Source organism: Lissotriton vulgaris, chromosome 2_1 (assembly GCF_964263255.1).
Source record: "Lissotriton vulgaris chromosome 2_1, aLisVul1.2, whole genome shotgun sequence".
Lineage (NCBI taxonomy): Eukaryota > Metazoa > Chordata > Amphibia > Caudata > Salamandridae > Lissotriton > Lissotriton vulgaris.
In genome coordinates this window covers 1,732,344,450-1,732,364,660 of record NC_141687.1, presented here as the reverse complement: position 1 = coordinate 1,732,364,660, position 20,211 = coordinate 1,732,344,450, and the positions used below count along the sequence as shown (strand labels likewise).

General features: G+C 46.2%; 1 protein-coding gene across 1 annotated transcript in view; it reads left to right on the top strand.

The window, feature by feature from the left end:
- Positions 1-20,211, top strand: part of LOC147733205 (uncharacterized) — a 618,178-nt gene that overhangs the window by 13,227 nt on the left and 584,740 nt on the right. The window lies entirely within an intron of this gene.

The window sequence follows — 20,211 nt, the reverse complement described above, 5'->3', positions numbered from 1 at the left end:
GCGTAAAACTACATTATGCGCCAGCCTCATAAACATAAACCACATGAGGTACTAAGCATTACCAGCATAAGCACATTGGGCAATAATCAGTATAAACACAGTGTGCCTTAATCGGAATCGGGAACTGGCCACTCTCAGGGGCTCAAAAAGGCCCTATGTCCAGCAAAAGTCAGGGCTGGCTGCAGGAGCAGCGAAAGCAAAGTGCGCAGATGCACAACCTAAACGTGGCAGCTGCCCACTACTTACTGGGCAGCTGTAAAAATGAGCCCGGGCACCAGCTTGACTCCTGAGCCCCTCCTTGGGACTCTAGCATACAAATGGCCCCCAATGAAAATGCCACAAGCACCGACAATGTGCCTCGAGCGGCACCAACACTGTGGTGCATTCAACCCCCCCTCACTAACGGGGGTCCACTGGCAGATTTCTTTGGGTCCCTATGGGTGGGGGCAGGCACTGAAAATGTGCCTTGGCTCTCTCTCACCCCCAGGCCCGTCCTCACCTGTTCAGGCGGTCTCCTTCTCCTTTTGGTCACAGGAGCACGGGGTTGGCTCCCATCTGCTTCCTGCTTCTTTCGTCACAGGAGCGTGGGGTAGGTCCTGTCTGCTTCCTGCTTCTTTGCCCACACGCAGAGCTCTCTCCTCCTCATGGGACCCCCGCTCTGTCCCAGGCTCTGCTTTCGCTTCCTGAGGGCACGAGGCTCCACCCACCGTCAGGTTCGTCCTGACCGACTTCCGGGTTGCCGCGGGCAGCGCGGCTGTGATCTCTTCCACGCAGAGGCAATACTGGGTAGGCTCCCATTTTCAACCACTACAGAGGCAGGGTGGGCACCCGTGAAAGGGCACCACAATGCAGGGTGGGCACCAGCTACTTTAAATGTAGATACCACTGCAGAACCGCAGGGTAGGCACCCGCAAACAGAGTGGCAATGTGGGGTGGGCACCTGCTCTCCTCACAAAAATGCGGCGAGCAATCACGCGGGTTGGGCAACCGCCAATAATAAAAAATGAGCACCTAAAGGCCGCCCAAAATGCTGTAAAATAATGGCCAGTGTGGGGTTGGAATCCCATATGTTGCAGCTTCGTGCAGGAGGCCACCAGTGCTTCTTAAATAAAAGTAAAGAGCACTCAGGGATCAGAAGACACAGCCCTCCGAGGGATAAAAGTCCAAACGCAGGGAAAGTCCTTCAGGAGTAAGGGGGTAAAGGCTGGGCCCAGGCAGGCCAGCTCACAGGGTCCTCCATCAGGGAGGCAGTCCCAAGTGGCGATTCCTCCTGGAGCCCAGCAGCACCCCCTCTAGTCCGTAAGAGCACAACAACTCTCATGGAGTCAGAGCCCCTTCTTTTATAGGACATTTTCCTTTGTGACACAGCACAGGGCTTGGGAAACCAGATGCAACTGGTTTGGGGGATCTTTGGAGAACTTTGTTTTGGTCAGCTCCTTTCTCCTTAGTCAGGTGGGGGCTCAGGGATCAGACGCACCACAGGGGGTGGAGCCGGAATTGTGGAGGGAAGGCACAGCCCTAGTCAGGTCCCAGGTGCAACTCCTCCCTCCCATCTGCATGCTGGTCTCTCTATTCACCACTGGGCCAACTCACCGTGTCTCCTGGAGCCACCCACACCATCCAGCCCCTGTCACTCACAAGCCAGACATGCAATTCACATCAGGCAGGCAGACATATAGCACACAGAAATGCCAACTTCTAAAAGTGTCATTTCTCCACCAGTCACCATACATCTGCGCACACTTTTGCACAGCATTTATTCTCACAAGTCCATGCATACTAAACTCGCCCTTGCGCTCCTCTCATACCAGGAATTACCATGGGCACACAAATCCCCCATGCATTCCTATGGGAAGGCAGGCCAATCTCACCACAGCACTCAGAGCGCGCACGCACTTTACACTGGGCCACAGTGCTAAAGTGCGCAGAGGACAAAAACGACCAATATCAGGTCACAAAAAAGGCAAAACTTTTAGGGATGAATCTGCCAGAAGGGCCAAGTCCAACACAGATCAATAGAATACCCATTGCTGGTGGGACTGAGGAGACTTGTAACTGGGCCTCTGTAGCTGATCCACGGTGGCTGGCGCTGCCATTGGGGGAATGCGGGCATCCCTCTCCAACTCCCTGGGCTGAACCAGCCATACGGACTACTGCTACCATGAGGGTGAGTCCATGGATCGGCAGCCGCAAAGCCTCACCATACACAGATAAGTCCCTTCCTGCCACCCTGTGGTGCTGCGCCACCTGCTGCCCCATCTTACTCCTTGCTTAGGGCATGAGGATTGGTCTGGCTTTGCGGGCTGCGTGGCCTCCCCTGAACGGAATTGGTTGGCGGCCCCAGACTTGACATGGGTCAGGGCGGGCCTCCTGTTACCTGGCTGCCTCACACCAGTGTCAATTGGCCTCAGAGTGAGCAGAGGTCTCTTTGGTCAGCACTGCATTGAGTGGACAATCTGGCACTGGCCAGTAGACTTGCAGCATTTACCAGCAGTGGTCCTGACGTGGGTCCACCCGTATCCTGATGGTCTCCATTTTTGGGTCATTGGCTCCCAACCTCTCTTATTGCCTTGGCTATGACACTTATCTACCTACCTGCAGCGGAAGCGATCTCTTTGGTGCAACATGACTATGCACCCTTATCACTGTGACACTCTGACGCCAACAACGCCATGGCCACAAGTAAAGGGAAGAAGCATCGCTCTGAGAAAGAGATGTTACTCAAGTCCCAAAGCTCTCACACAGAAGACTCTTTGCCGGCCTCAGAGGCGACAACATCACTGGATGCCACCAACTCTAAGGCCCTTCTTACACGCTCATTCATAGAAGCCCTGTTTGCCTCTCTGCAGAAAGACCTTCAGAGTATGAAAAAGATGCTTTCTAATGATCTCTATGAGGTGAGACAGAATGTGGATGCCCTAGGCAACAGTGGACACGCTTGAAGAGCACAAATCGAGCCAACATGAACAGATTATACAACTCCAACAAGAGATTCTGGGTCTATGTGATCAGCACCAAGAATTGAAGGCCCACATCGAAGATTTAGAAAAATGCTCACGCTGCAATAACATACGCATCAAAGGTGTCCAGCTGGACCAGAGGCCCAGACATCGTTTCCTTTGTAATGGACCTTTTCCACATGATTACAGAAGCACCTCCTGCTTTCAAAATTAAACTGGAATGCACTCTTTGAGTAGGACCTAAGAGACCTTCACCTGCACCTCCTGCGTCTGTGATTTCTCATTGAAGAAATGCAGCCTTCAGCCTTCCTGAGATAAAGGCCCAATACAGTTTCAAGGACACAAGCTGACTTTATACTAGGACCTGGCCGTATCAACCTTTCAAAAACGCAAAGAATTCCGACCGATCAGTTTCCACCTCCAATCCTTTGGTGTGCCCTACTTAGGGGGCCACCAATTCCACCTGATCATTCGTCTTAATGGGAAAATCCATCAACTTAATTTGCTTAAGGAAGCGTGTCAGTTACTGAACATAGAAGCTGATTCCCCAGAGCTATCTCCACCATCTTGAAGAGAACGAACCAACTGCAAAGCTCATAAAGGGAGATTCCTCAAGAACTCACCCACAAAGCTCTGACGAGATCAAGAGACAATGAGCAAAGAACGATAGTCGGTCCTGGCGTCGCTCACTGAAGACTCCACTGATCTGGTGCTTACCTAATATATTTTTAAACAACAGAAGAGTGACAGCACAATAAAGGACAACTTCGTAGTGAAGTGTCTAAAAAGAAAAGGAAAAAGGAAAACTCCAAGGGGAGGGACACCACAAAAGAAATTTTTTAAGAACCCTCACTCACCAACCTAGTGGTGACATGCTTCATCACTGGGTTCCCACTGGAAAGACCTAATGTCTTTCCAGTGTGCTTCAACGCCTGTGTTACAGCGGAGCTGGTTTAGTGTGTGTTCAAGGTGTTGTAGTGAAGCCAAATTAAGCCAAGTGAGTTCAAAGAAATAGAAAAAAATTTTCATTAAAAAGTGCAAGCACGTGACTTTCAAAAATTTTTATTACTTGTCCGGTCTGCACTGGTTAAAAACAAGGGTGAATGGACCATAGGTGTGGCCTCGATTATGGTAGACCCCTAGTCCATATAGGTGAATTTGGTCGACATGTTTCTGCTTTTATTGAGCCCGAGTCGCTCAGCTTTCTTCAGGACCTTAATAGTGTAATCCTCCGGTGGTGTACACGCCCTAAGGTGCACCCTGCCGTGAGGAGAAAGTGTAAAAAAATTTTTGGGGGAAAATAATCTGTTCTTCCAAAAAAGTATATTTATACTCGTGGCTTTAAAGCCGCATATAACTCACGTAGCAATTTTGCTGGAGTCATGTACCTGTGGGGAAGGAAAATTTCAGTAATTAGATATAGACATATCCCCAAATCGATACGATATTGTAAATGGAAAAAACTGTTGTGTCCCATCACCCTAAGTAAAAGAAACACCCATCCAGTGGACTTCCCATTGTGAGTGTTCTATAGCTTGGGTAGTATTGTACTAGTAGGTAAAGGGTATCGTTTCAAGCTCTACCAACATGCAAGTGTTACTGTGTCCCAAATTTTATGTGACAACATTTTTGCAATTCTGAAGTTGCATAGACTGGACTAAGTGTGGGGTGTCTTCATGGCTCATGAGACGACAACAAAGCCCAACAATTCACTATTTACCAGTGAATGCAATAAAAGTACAAATATGAATGAAATAGGAATTTCAGCAATTCAACAGAGAACACTAATCACATCTTACGCCAAAAAACGGAATAATCATGCATCCCGTGGTTTAAAAGGTTGCAAACCATATTACAAATGAACAATGTGGGACAAAAGGTCTCGCTTTAAACTCACAGGAGGTGTGTCGATATCGGACCTCATGGGCACATAACGCGGTGTGAGGTAATCTTCACGCTGCAATCTGTGCAGACGGAAAGAAAAACAGACCAGAATTTCTTTCCGTCTGCACAGATTGCAGCGTGAAGATTACCTCACACCGCGTTATGTGCCCATGAGGTCCGATATCGACACACCTCCTGTGAGTTTAAAGCGAGACCTTTTGTCCCACATTGTTCATTTGTAATATGGTTTGCAACCTTTTAAACCACGGGATGCATGATTATTCCGTTTTTTGGCGTAAGATGTGATTAGTGTTCTCTGTTGAATTGCTGAAATTCCTATTTCATTCATATTTGTACTTTTATTGCATTCACTGGTAAATAGTGAATTGTTGGGCTTTGTTGTCGTCTCATGAGCCATGAAGACACCCCACACTTAGTCCAGTCTATGCAACTTCAGAATTGCAAAAATGTTGTCACATAAAATTTGGGACACAGTAACACTTGCATGTTGGTAGAGCTTGAAACGATACCCTTTACCTACTAGTACAATACTACCCAAGCTATAGAACACTCACAATGGGAAGTCCACTGGATGGGTGTTTCTTTTACTTAGGGTGATGGGACACAACAGTTTTTTCCATTTACAATATCGTATCGATTTGGGGATATGTCTATATCTAATTACTGAAATTTTCCTTCCCCACAGGTACATGACTCCAGCAAAATTGCTACGTGAGTTATATGCGGCTTTAAAGCCACGAGTATAAATATACTTTTTTGGAAGAACAGATTATTTTCCCCCCAAAATTTTTTTACACTTTCTCCTCACGGCAGGGTGCACCTTAGGGCGTGTACACCACCGGAGGATTACACTATTAAGGTCCTGAAGAAAGCTGAGCGACTCGGGCTCAATAAAAGCAGAAACATGTCGACCAAATTCACCTATATGGACTAGGGGTCTACCATAATCGAGGCCACACCTATGGTCCATTCACCCTTGTTTTTAACCAGTGCAGACCGGACAAATAATAAAAAATTTTGAAAGTCACGTGCTTGCACTTTTTAATTAAAATTTTTTTCTATTTCTTTGCACTCACTTGGCTTAATTTGGCTTCACTACAACACCTTCAACACACACTAAACCAGCTCCGCTGTAACACAGGCGTTGAAGCACACTGGAAAGACATTAGGTCTTTCCAGTGGGAACCCAGTGATGAAGCATGTCACCACTAGGTTGGTGAGTGAGGGTTCTTAAAAAATTTCTTTTGTGGTGTCCCTCCCCTTGGAGTTTTCCTTTTTCCTTTTCTTTTTAGACACTTCACTACGAAGTTGTCCTTTATTGTGCTGTCACTCTTCTGTTGTTTAAAAATAGTAAGATAAGGGGTGTGAGAGTGTACATCTAAACCCTTTCTCTCTTGTTGTTCTTGGCTTACCTAATATACACACGCTCCTTTGTCTTTGCTTACTGTCTATGCTTCTATCCTTTCCCTCTTTCCTGTCTTGCAGGGTGGGTGGTGGGCCCTGACAGGCGCAGAAAGCAGAGTGCAATGACCACTGTATTCCTCCTATCGCTCTTTTCTCCATAGGGTACTTCGCCCAGGAAATTGACATTATTCATTAAGGTTTGTTGTTTGTTGGTTTGTTTCTACTGGGGTGTTCAACTTCCTCCTACACCTGGGTCCCTTCTAGCACTGATCCCTCTACAAAGTACTCATTACGTGGCAACCTCTCTCATTCTGCTGATGACACATTGCGTAACCAAGACCCAATTGTACCATGCAACCACATTGAAGGGTCTATCCCACTTTTCCTCTGATGGCTACGGACCTTAAGATTATTAGCCTTAATGTGAAGGACCTCAATAACCCAAATTAGGGACGTGTTATATTTTTATACTTGGAACAATCGGGCCCATATATGCCTCCTTCAAGAAATGCACTTTCTCATTGGTGACACTCACAGACTTCGATCTAGAGCTTTTCCCCAACAATTCTTTTGTCCCTTTCTGCTAAAACCGCAGTGGTGGCTATCCTTATTTATATCACCTTCCCTGGGAAAGAGGGTCCTGAGCAGGCCGAAGTTAGGAAAGACTGATGGTCTATTTGATAGGTTAACATAGCTTCACTTTGGGTACGGTGTATGCCTCTAATGACGGACAGGAATATTTTGGTCGTTGGGCCGCTGCAGAGATGACCAGTTTGACTGACTAGTCGTTGCTGATGAGGGGAGATCTTAAGCTAACCTTTAATATAGCCTTATAGCCTGCCTTGGAGGGCTTTACCGGCTATTAAAGGCCCTCTCTAGCGTTAAAGGCCCCAAGCCAAAGGCGAGGGCCTTTAACAAGGGAGAGGGGCTTTAATAGCGGTATAGCCCATCTACAAAGGGCTATAAGGTTATTAGAACACTCTGTCACTAGAGGACAGAATGTTCTAACAAAAAAAACAAAGCCTTTTGGAAGCGTGAGGGGATTGGAATCCCCTCAGGCTCACTGAACCCTTTGTTCACAGCCAGAGCTGTGAACAAAGAAACTTTGGAATGTTGGAGCTCCAGGCTTATACCAGCTATTATAAGCCCAGAGCACTCCATTGTTTTCAATGGAGCTACCAACATTCCAATGCTCTAATAACAAAGTATACTGTTCGGCCCAACATCAGGGACAGAGCGGGGAACTCTCCGGTGAGGAAGAGCAGTGGTTACAGGATATGGGCCTGGTAGATATCTGGTGGTCCCTCCATCCTCAAACAAGGGACTATACATGCTATTCCCACGTGCATAAGACATACACTAGGATAGATTATTTTCTGGACACCTCAGGGATCTTATTCAAAGCTAAATCATCCAAGATAGTACCTTGCTAACTGTCAGATCAAGCAGAAGTGATTTTCATCTTAACCATTCCCGTAACCTGCCCACTTCCCAAAACCTGGCGTCTATGGAAAACGTTACTACATCACCATGAGGCCGTGCAGCAATTCACCAAATTGTTAAAGGGCTTCCTAACCATTAATGACAAATCTGGGACCACAATCACCACACTTTGGGAACCTCTGAAGGTGGTGTTCAGGTGTGAATTCAGTCAAATCACTGTAATTGATACTTAATATATAAGGTCATAAAAGTACAAAGTACACATATAGAAAACACGTTAAAAAGATACCGTTTTCATAGTACAAACAATGTGACTGATAAGCGGTCAATGGATAAAAACATTGAATTTAATAACAAGGTTTAAAATGCACAATTCATAAGGCAGGGATACCCAGCTGCCTACTCTTCTATGAAAGAAGTAAAAATGAGGCCACAGAGAAACATACTAGTTGGTCAGGTAATGATTGTAAAAAAATACAGACCTGGGCAACCTTAGATAAAATTATATTTGCACATAAGCGGCCTGATGAATCTATTACTATGTGCCTTGTAAAATTTACAAAAAAAGAGAATATGTATATTTGATTGAGAAGAAGAACCATCACATGGGCAAGTGGGAAGGTCGGCAAAAGTAAAATGCAAGCACTATGGGAAAACATGCTGGGTGTGCGGTTCAGATGAAACCTTACTAAGATGAATCTGTGACATGGATTAGTCACGTAAAATAGATAGCGTTGGGCACCTGCCTGTTCAATTGGGCTCTCTAGATATAATTTTACAGATGCTTTCGAGCAGTTCAATTTGAATCGCTCCATTGCCCTTTGGTACAGTGTTTTAATTTCATTTTTGGATACTGTAGCACAAGTAAATGGAGATGTAAATAGATGATTTAGTCCAAGGGAATCAAGGGAATTAAGACTATTTTTTATATACGATAACCACAGAATCCTTTGAGCGTGGTCCAAACTAAGGCAATCTTCTATTAGCTTCTGTGTAAGGTTTACTGATGCTCTTCTGCATATCAAGTGCCATAAAAGTATGGGTGACAACCAAGTTGTATCAGCAATATAGGTGACGTCCAGCTTGGCATGCCATGTAAAGTTAGACCAGCTTGCCGGAATGCCAATTTGTTTTTTCAAAAAATACTTCTCAATGGTCTGGTGAGTATGGGCGTTAGGGTATCCCCAAATCCCTGCTCCATAGGTTGCCACTGATGTTGCTTTGATAGAGTAGACGTTTTTGATCATTTCGAGGGGCTTTGCACCCAGGTTCTTGGTACAGGAGTTAAGTGCTATAATGCTTTTTTTTCCAGGGCTAGGCCCCTAGTTGTGATCATGCTGGACCAGGATGATTAAGTTTCTTTTGGTGAGCAACAATATTCAGTCTGCTCTATAGTATATCAATACTTATACTGAGAGAAACCTAACACCACGGTTAAAGAAAGATATATATATATTTATTTTATTCCATTCTCAGATTTGAATTTTTTATGTTCATACTAATTACAATATATTCTGAAGTAAGTAAAAACAGATAGGTTGCCCCAAAGGGAGCGTGCAAAAGAAGAAAGGATGTGCTCGAAAAGTTGAAACAGATGAAAGGAAAAAACACAGTGGTGGACAAAAAAGGAGTATTCACATTATTTTTTAACCAATGCAGGACATCCAATTTGCCCTATTGACAACCTGGCCACGATGTTATTTTCAAATCACAACATTGTACTACATAAACCTATATGTCCTTTATTTTGCACTAGCAACAATGTTGTTAAACAGCTGGTCCAAGGTTATGAAAAGAAGGTGTCGACGTTTCGACTCGTCTTAGCCCAACGGTGATTTAGACCTGGGGATTGCGAGTCTTCATCAGGACTGTAGGAACAACTGGGACAACCAAGGGATTTTTTAATTTACCCTTGATGTGAAGGATGTGCCAAGGTCAAGCGTTACATGCTGACGATTCCCGATTGTTTTTAATCTAATCTACCCCACAGAAAAAGGGGGGGGGAATTAGGGTCCTTATTTTTGATTCAAGGATTCTAATATGCTTCTTAGCAGGTAAGCAGTAATTCAACAATGATTTCCAAATCGTTACCCGATCGCCGCCTGTTAAAGTCGAGCCTCTCTGTGCATTCGGAAAGACGCCGTCCCGGTGCATGTATTTCCGCGTTTCAAATACCCAAGCGACTGCGACTGTGATTGAGTCACCAGTTGTAATCGATAGGCTCTGGACCACTGTTTGTTTATATTAATGTATACCCAGGTCCATGTCTTATGGGCTACCCCATTTTCTTAATGGGGACCAGGATGATTGTCACTCAAAAGTTATTCCAAGATAGGAAAAGGTATCTGTATGAGCTATTTGGTGTCCCTCAATATAAAAATGTGGGACCTTCCTCTCACTCATCCCTGTGGTTAGGACAAGGGACTTTGCATCATTTGATTTTAAATCTAATCTACTCATGTAACTTGCATAGATCCCCAATAGCTGTTGTAAAGCTCGACCAGTACGGACAAACATAACAGCATCGTCTGCGTATAACGGAATTCGGATGCGCACATTCTTGATCGTTGTGATGTCAGGTGTGGAGTTCAACAAGGGTGCTTCCTCCCCATTCGTATAGATCAAAAAAAGGAATGGGGCATGGACGCAACCCTGACGCGGATTTCATTGCAATCTCCCATGTGTATAATTTAATCCGCAGAGATAAGTGAGACAATCTCTCTAGACAGGTAGAGGAACTGGAGCATATCCATAAAAGCACTAGTGCTCCTCGGGTTTGGTGACAACCAGAGACCACACGTAACCAACTATCAGGCCTCGATCTAGACAGGGCAGAGCATGCTGCACTTCATCTGCACCACACCTCTATGTTGGGGGAGATAGATATGGGCGCCTGTAGGCCAACAGGCTGCGTGCCCAGTGATAAATGATGAGAGTCTCAACCATGACCGACTCAGTGGTGTGGAACAGAGGGATGGCCCACTGTTAGACCTGGCATATTTGACGTGGTTTCCCCCTATCTTTTTGACTCCACCTACTGTATTTGTGATGCTGTGCTGGATTTCGTTTTTGCTGGTTTAGATGCTTTGGGCACTTTGCCACTGCTGTTCAGTGTCAAAGTGCAAGTGCTCCCTTTGTAAATTGTTGTTATGATTAATTATCCATGATTGGCATATTTGTGTCACCAAGAAGAACCTAGTAAAGTGCACTGAGTATGCCAGGGCTGGTGATAACAGATGCTACTAGTGGGCCTGCAGCACTGATTGTGCCACCCAAATGAGTAGCCCTAAAGTGGATTCTCAGGCCTGCCACCGCAGTGCCTGTGTGTTGTCTGTGAACTGCCATGTCCTCCTGGTCAGTGTCCCCACTGGCCAAGCCTAACCCTTCCCTTTCTGTACACATTGGTCACCCCTATGGAAGGTCCAAGGTACCCCTTCGGCAGGGTATAGTGTATGTGAAAGGTAGAGCGTGTACTTGTGCAGGTGACATGCTCTGGTAGTGAATTACAGCCATTTTCGTTTTTTACTATGGTAAGGCTATTTTGCCCCATAGGCTATCATGGAGAAAGCTGGCTACAGTGGCTACCAGCATATCTTCCCATAGAAGCAAGATACGACCTAAAAGTCTTGTATCCCTGAACTCAGAATTTAATAACACATCTTTCAGGAAAGGTTGTTTTTAAATCCTGTGTTTGAGAACAGCACTTTTAGAAAGTTGCTGTTCTCTTGTCTGACCTTTCTGTGTTACTTGGCTTGTTTGTGAATTGGCTGTCTGGTTTGTGAGTGACTGGGGATGGATGGCTCCCAGAGGCTGAGTGCACTATCATGGGCTGAATAGCTCCATCTGCATCTAGAGTGGTGGGAGGGGGTAGCACATGGGCCTGAATAGGGCTGTGACTGCCTTCCCAAATGCAGGCTCCACCTCCTGCTGGGAGGCTGACGACCCTCCCCCTCTCTCTGTAAGGAAAGGAGAGGCCAGGAAAACAAAGTGCTCAAGGAACTGGGTCAGACCGGGATAAGAGCCCTCCTGCACAAAGGGATCAAAGACTTTTAGGGGTATTAGTACCGGACCCCTGACTACAGAAGATTAGATCATCCTGGAATCAAGAAGGAATCTCTGCCAAGGAGAAAGCTGAAACTGAAGAAGGAAGACTGTCCTGCTGTTGCTCTGCTGGACTGACCTGCTGTTGCTTTGCTGCCAAGGAGAGGGAAAGGTCTTTTCTTTTTGGAGCTGTGTCCCCTTGTTTGAAGGAATCTCCAAGCTCCCTGTTAAGAAGTCCCAGGAACAATAGGACTTCACCCCAGCTTCCCTGAATTCTGCTGAGAGAGTTCAGTCCTTCCTAGAGTGCTTGGGACAATTGTGGTGCCTCTGGAAGTGGTACCTGTGCTGGGAAGCTGGAAACCAAACTTTTAAAGATTTTCTGAAAGTTTTGTTCCATTGCTCGCTTGCGGAGCGCATCCCCGCAAATGCGAGGAAATTCCCGCGGCTAAGAAGGCCGAGATCGTCGCAGTGCCTGTTGCCGCTGCCAGAGTCGTCGTATCCTTCGTTTGCGGGATGCACCAGACCGGTGCAGGAAGATTACCATCGCTGCGAGTGTTGTCACAGAGCCTGTCATCGGTGGGTGAGATCGTCGCACCGCTTGCTTGCGGACCGCATCACTCCGCTGCAAGTTTCAGAGCCCTTCGCATCGAGGAGCTTCAAGAGGAAGATCACCGCTGGTCCGCGCATCGTCGCCCCGGAGATCATTGCAGCCCCAAAGATCATTGCATCGTGCCTTTGCAAGCTTTTTCACTACGGAACCTCCGCACCGGAATCCATACAAGGTATCGCATCCCTCCCCATACAGACCGAAGTCACCGCACCACGCCTGCTACATCCAGCAGGGATGTTGCATCGCCTCCCCAGGGTCTCATGAGTGACGTGCCGCTTGTTTTCCACTGCACCAGTTTCTGTTTTGGATCTTTGTCACATTTAAAGGTACTGTTGGCTAAACATGACACAACTGTGAACTTTTCACGCAACTGTGGATTATTTTATTGCAACCTTAACAACACTTTTGAAACCATATTCTTGAACTGTGCATGTTGGATTTTTATCGTTTTGGTCTTGTGTTGTTTAGATTAAAATACCTTTATTTTTCTAAACTGTTGTGGAGTCAGTTTGCAGTGTTTTCACTGTGTTACTGTGAGTGTTGGTACAAATACTTTACATATTGCCTTTGATAAGCCTTGACTGCTCGTGCCAAACTACCAAGGGGGTGACCAGGGGTTATCTCAGACGGTTTCTTCCTTACCCTGACTAGAAGCAGGGTCCCTATTTGGACAGTGGTACCTACCTCTGCCAACTAGAGACCCCAGTTCTAACACCCACACATAGCTGAGTCGGTCCGTTGATTCTATACAGACCTCTATGCAGCTCAGGAGCTCCCCCTAGATGCCCACCCTACTCCACAGACCCTCTACCTCTAGGCTAAAGCAGAAGCACAGACTTGGATCGTCCAATATGCATCGAGGAGGTGCTCTCTGCTATTGCTTGTCCAAAAACTTCTTAAATCCTCAGGCCCAAATGGTTTTACTGCACTTTTCTACAAGAGTGTCTGCCCCATCATAGCTCCCAACCTTACCAGGGTATTCAACGCAATAGGAGACCTTGCCACACTCCTATTGTCAATTCTAAGAACCTCCATTGTGGTTATTCCAAACCCCGTTGGAGATAGGCGAAATTGTGCTTCGTACAGGACGATATCTCTACTCAATGTTGACCTTAAACTGTTCACAGGGATCCTGCCTGCTCTCCTGACTCCACGGTTACCAGGGCTGATAGACCCAGATCAAGCAGGGTTTGTGTCCAAATGCCAATGTAGCGACAATACAAAAAGGGTGCTGTATCTTATTGATAAAGTGCAGCCCTTTGACACGGAGCACATGCTATTAACAATCAGTACTGAAAAAGCGTTCAATAAGGTTCATTGGCCATACATGGAGGCAACTCTTCAGCACTTTTGGTTTTGGGGACCAATTCTGCAAGTGGATTCTTAGCAACTATACAAAGCCATCGGCAATGGTTCATGTGAAAGGACATTCTTCAGCCCAATTTTTAATCTGCAGGGGCATGATCTAAGGTTCTCTGCTCTCCCCCTACTGTTCGCTCTCTTCATGGAGCCTATGGCTCAAACAGTTCGAGATAATACTCATATATCCCATGTCCGCTTTGGAGGGGAGAAACATACCATCAGTCTCTATGCGTACAATGCGGTAGCTACCCTGGAGGATCTCTTAGTCTCCCTTCCAGCTTTCCTAGCCAAGGTCAAGTGGTTCGTGTGGGCAGCTGACTTCAAGGTAAATATACACAAGTCTCAACCTCTCACTTCAAAACTCTAGGCTGCTTGAGCTACAGCACTCCTACCCCATATAATATGCCTCCACATGGGTTCCATATGTCGGCTTCAGCTAACGGCTAAAACCAAGAGGACAGTATCCCTTAACTCTAAAATTCTACTCCAGCAGATACAGTCGAGCCTGCGTCGATTGAGGCCATGTAGTCTCTCTTGGCTAGGCCGTATAGCAGCGGTGAATATGACTATATTGCTGAACACATTGTTTCACTTTCAGTTGCTCCCAGTTGAGCCCCCCCACAGGGATATTTTGTCTCTTCAACAGGAGATCAACCGCTTTATATGGGCAGACAAACGGCCCTGGATGAATAAGGATCTCAGTTACAGACCCCCCATGAAAGAGGATAGGGCATACTGAACTTGCTCTGGAACTACCAAGCTGTGCAATATAGGGTTCTTGTGGAGTGGTCCCACTCTGAATCCAAAAAGCAATGGCTTTTCATGGACAGAGCGGTAGCGAGGAAGTCCCAATAGAACATTCCCTTCCTCCACAAATCGTCAAACCTGAATAGCTTGTACCTATCCCCCATTACCAAGGCCGGCATCGCTGTGTGGAACAGAGTGGTCATTCAGGGGAGATTCATGTCCTTTTCCTCACCCTTGAACACTTATTGTAGGCAATTCTGACTTTACTTCGGACCCCGATCCTGTGGCCTTTAGACACTGGGGACATGAGGGTTGAAGATCTATTAGCCCTTTCATTGATTAGGAGGGGCCTTTGTTATTCGAGGACTTCCGCTTGGGGCATAGCTTACCTGAAATTGATCGCTTCTGTTACAATCAGATCTGTTACTGGGTGATGCACCCTACGATACTCCCTAATGCACAACAACACCTCAACCCTTTTGAAAAATGGTTGCTCTCTAAAAATCGAACGTTCATCTTATAACAGAATTGTGTGGCCGCCTTAGCTCTCCCACATCCCACCACATATCCCCGAGTCGGAAATGCTGGGAGCTTGAATTAGGGCCGCACACTTACACAGCGGGAATGGGAGAACATATACTACCGCACAAGACACACAGCCCTAAATGTAGCTGGCACTGAAATTGCAGCCAAAATAGTAACCTATTGGTATCTTACCCCTCCCTGGCTACACAAAGGGAACCCCACCTGTAGGTCTGAGTGTTAGCGTGACTGTGGCTCACTAGGCACACTTACACACTTATTATAGGACTGTCCTAAACTCAGTTTACTGGGCGCAGGTGCTGGAAGATACGCACAAATGAAAAAACAACAATTGATGGACAGAATGCAGAACAATGTCATACATTCACCCCAGTACACAGATCTAGGCCTAAATCCATTGTTTTAGTGCTCACCATGCCAATCCAATTTGGACCCAGCCATATGCAAATCAGTCATGACCCTGGGCCCAATGGGAACAGTGCAGCCTGAACTGCCAGGTCATGTCCTCCCTGGACTGAAAACAAGCATCCTAGGACACCCCATATCAACCAGGATAGCTTGACTCCAGTGGCATGGAGAGCAGGGGACCCACGTCTGGGCATACCTGTCCCACTCGGGGTGGCAAAAGCAAAATCGAAAGTTGATGGACAGAACGCAAAACAATGTCATACATTCACCCCAGTACAGAGATCTGGGGCTAAATCCATTGTTTTTTTGCTCACCGCTCCATCGATCATCTTCTTGTGTTTGCTTTCTTTGGCCTAAGTTGGCAGGGTATCCTTAGACTTGGGTCCCTTACTCACTTTGCCACTGAATTCAAGCTAGCCTGGCTGATGAAGGGTGTTACCCAGAAACCGGTCCCAGGATGCTTGTTTCCGGTTCTTGAAAGACCTGGCTTGGCAGTTCGGGCTGGACGGTTCCCATGAGACACAGGGTCAAAACTGATATGCATATAGTTGGTTCTGAACTGAGGTGATGAAGTGAGCTAAAGAACAATGATGGATTTAACCTAGATCTGTGACTGGGGGTGAGAGTCTGAAAAGTTTCAGCGCTCTGGCCATCATCTCCTTATGTTTGGAAGATGTAGACGGCCATCTAAATGCACAATTACCCTGTTTCCCAGCCTATACAGTTTTTTGGTCTACCTAATGCAATTACTTTCCCACTTAAATCCCGTAGGGGGAGGCAGATTGCTCTAGCATTGGGGGCAGCTCTACAGAACATATTATCACACTGGGGTATAGGGCATATCCCCACCTACCATGGTATATTCTAGACATAGAATGACTGTCTCTCTCTGATGGACTTGGCCCTTTTTGGCTTAAGTTCCCTAAACTATTTGCTTTTCCCCTAGACCTTTTTTCTGACATGGTGTTGCCAACTTATATGCTTTAGACACTTTCCAACTGCTGATCAGTGTCAAAGTGGAGGTGCTCCCTGTGTAAAGTGTAAAGGTAATTGGTTGTCCATGATTGGTATGTTTGCCTTACTGATAAAGTCCCTAGTAAAGTGCACTATGTGTGCCAGGGCTGGTAATGCAACTGCTACTAGTGGGCCAGCAGCACTAATTGTGCCAACAAACACAAGTAGCTTTAAAAAGGGAACTCAGGCCTGCCATTGCAGTGCCTGCGCACATGTAATCTCCCATGTTGTTCTGACAAGTGCACCAACTTGCCAGACCTTACCCTTCCCTTTCTAGGCACATCAAACACCCCTATGGTAGGTCCAAGTTATCCCCCCGGGCAGGGTGCAGTGCATGTGAAAGGTAGGACAGGTAATAAGGTGTGTACCACGTCCTGACAGTGAAATAATCTCCATTTCGTTTTTCACTGTTGAAAGGCCATCTTGCCCATAGGATAGACTGGGAAGGTGAAGTTTAGTGTGCCTAAACTCAGAATGTCATTTCCCATCTTTTTAAGAAGGGGGGTTTTGCATTGTGTGTTAAGAAGCCACTCTTTTAGAAGCAGCTGGATCTTTGTGCTCTAACATTTCTGTGTGTCTCTGCCTGGTTGTGGATTGACTTCTGGATTTGAAAGCGATAGGATCTGGGGAATGTCTTGACCCAGGTGAGGAGGTGGACGTGCACCCGGAATTCAGGTGCGTCTCAGCGACGCTGTGTGCATGTGCTTTGGGCAGCCTGAGACCTTCGTGAGGATTGCGTTTTTATGGTGCACCTGGAGTTAAAGTGAGTTAAAGTGAGTCTCAGCGACTCTGTGTGTGTGTGCTTCGTGCAGCCTGAGACCTTCTTGAGAAGTGCCCTGTCAGTGGCCTGGATAGGCAGCCCTGGAGGCATGAGCCCGCCATTATCAAAGACGTACCGCAAGCCAACCTCGTCAAGGGAGGGCCCGAGTACCACTCTCCAGAATTCACAAAGATTGTGTCTGAGGCCCTAGTCACAGGAAGAGGAGAAAAGAGCGAGGTTGCACCCCCCAGGTATCTTGTTGATGCCTGGGGTGGGGTGCGGGCTCGGAGGGAGACGCTCTTGGCCTCTCTTCTTCCAGAAGTATGAGCCTCTGCATCGGATCGTATCGTGGCCCGTACTTGCCAGAGGTGTGGCAGTATCGGGGCCGGAGTGCGGAGCTGTACTCTTTGTTCACATCATACCCGTGTGGGGTGCAACTGTTCACAGACGCCGATGGAGAGTAGTACGAGTGGCCGAGAGACCGCCTGAGGCACCGTGACCGGTGCTGAAGCGTATTACGCATTCCAGGTTTCTGCATAATGAACTACCTGATTAGCATATTACGCATTGCATTGTTTCTGCATAACAAACTACCTGATTAGTGTATTATGCATTGCATTATTTCTGCATAACGAACTACCTGATTAGCGTATTACGCATTGCATTGTTTCTGCATAACGAACTACATGATTAGCGTATTACGCATTGTATTGTTTCTGCAAAACGGACAACCTGATTAGCATATACCGCATTGAATTATTTTTACATTGCACAGTGCCTGATCCTACTGTTACGTATTGCATTATTTTTATATTGAAAAGTGCCTGGTTCTAGCATTAAACGTTGCATTATTGTTACATTGCAAAGTGCTTGATTCTAGCATTACGAACTGCATAGGATTGTAATAGGATTGCGGTGGAATGTTTAGAAGTGCTCATTAATATCACCCGAACTGACAAGGGCTGGCTGGCCTACTAACTTGCCAGGAGGAATATTACAAATACGCATATGTTGGATTTCTATTGTGTGGTCTTATAGTATAACTCATGTGGAGTCTATTTGTGGTGTCATCATTGGGTTGCTGTGAGTGTGGTTGCTAATACTTTACACATTTGCCTTGAAGATAAGCCTGGCTGCTCGTGCCAAGCTACCAATAGGGTGAGCGGGGGCTATCTAAGAAGGTGTCTTTCCTTTCCCTGAAGTGGAATCGTGAGCCCCTATGTGGCCTAAGGTACCTACCTCAGCCAACCAGGGATCCCTAGTCTAACACTCTCCATATTGAATCAAGGGACAAGCTTTCCTGACCTATGGCGTCCCTTACTATCATTACTTACTTCGGAGTTCCATGAGCTCACAAGCCCTAAATATTTGCAACTTTTATGGCTAACAGAGCCTCCAACTAATACTGCTTGAGGGAGATTTTGACATTTTCCAGACACAACAAGGTGATGTCCTTTCCTTTATTGCAGTTGCCGGGGTGGGAGAGGGGGTATGGTCGGTTTTACAAATTTGATAACGAAGGTCTACGACCCCGTACTGCCTTGTATTGCTTTGATCTTGTGAAATATTAAAGAGATTTAAACCATAAAAAATACTATCACCATGTATCTGTAAAATTATCAAAATGTCATCAGTGAACATAGGTAAAAAGGTGGAGCAGAGTCATTATGGAAAAGCAATCAATTCTTCAATTGTAAGGAAATTAATTTGAAGATCTAAGTGTCCCACCACCCACCACCTGCAGGACAAACCTAACCCTGGATATTTCCTAATCTTTGCTGTGAGACATCACTCTCTCCATCACAACTCTACTATTTTCCTGTATTACCTCCTTAAAGCTTCCTACTTCAAGACTTTTCAAAACTATGGGACTCATTATGATAGCGGTGAATCGACCACCAGCAGCCTGCTGGTGGCGGATTCACCGCCAACTTGCGGCCCTTCTCTGCCTGCCAAATTATGACGGCCGACGGTTTGCTGGCAGACTGAAGTCGGTCCGTCCGGGTCTGCCACAGGCAATCATTCTAATTACTTGGCTGACCCGGAAAGCATACCTTGAATGGTGGCAGTGCCTAACAGGCACCATCCAACATATTACGATGATTCATCCTTGAAAGGCGGTTCACCCACCATTCAAAGGCTGGCAGAGATTAACTTTAAGGGCCAGTTGCAGGCCCACCTTCAGCAGGGGCACTTTATTCTACACTTGGGGTGCACCTATGGTGCCCCCTACATTTCCCTGCACTATGTGGCAGGCACTGCATGGTGCCTGCCACGTAGCGCAGGGAAATGCAAACCCTGCATTTTTACCATTGCGGCAGGTTTTGCAGCCCCCAGCACCTGTTGAAATGGTAAATATGCCCAATGAGAACGCCACCGTGGCGGTCGCATTGTACTCCCATGGGCGGGACTGCCACCATATTGGCGGACGGTTTCAATTCCCGTAACGATGGCGGACGGACTCAACTCCGTCCGCTATCGTAATCAGCCCCTAAGCTGTCATGGATTGGAAGCCCATGATCACGGCACGCCTAAAGAATTTCACTAGCATCCTGTAGATTCGAAATAGCATTAAAGGGTGTCCTGCTCAGGAAAAAAGTCTTAAATGGCAAGAGCTCCACACATTTACATTTCCATTGCAATGGAAACGAAAATACAAAGGAATTGGCATTAATTTCTTCCACCCACTCTCAGCAAGAGAAGGCTATGAGATTGAAGATTTATTCCAAGCTCAATCTTGTGGAACTTTACCCCATTTAGGAGAGCATAGAAATATTTTTTCCGATTTGTAAAAATCTAAAATCTCAGACTGAGTTATCATGTACTTTGTGCTTTCTCTAAAGCATCATCTTCACCTCATCTGGCCTGGGGCATGATGCAAAAGGATGTGTCCCTTCTGCAAGGATTTGACTTAGACTGGCTAACTTATAGGTACATCATTGTTCTTTTAAATATTGAGGCTAAAACTGTTGAGATAAAAGAATATTGAAAGGTCAATGAATATAGAGGAAATT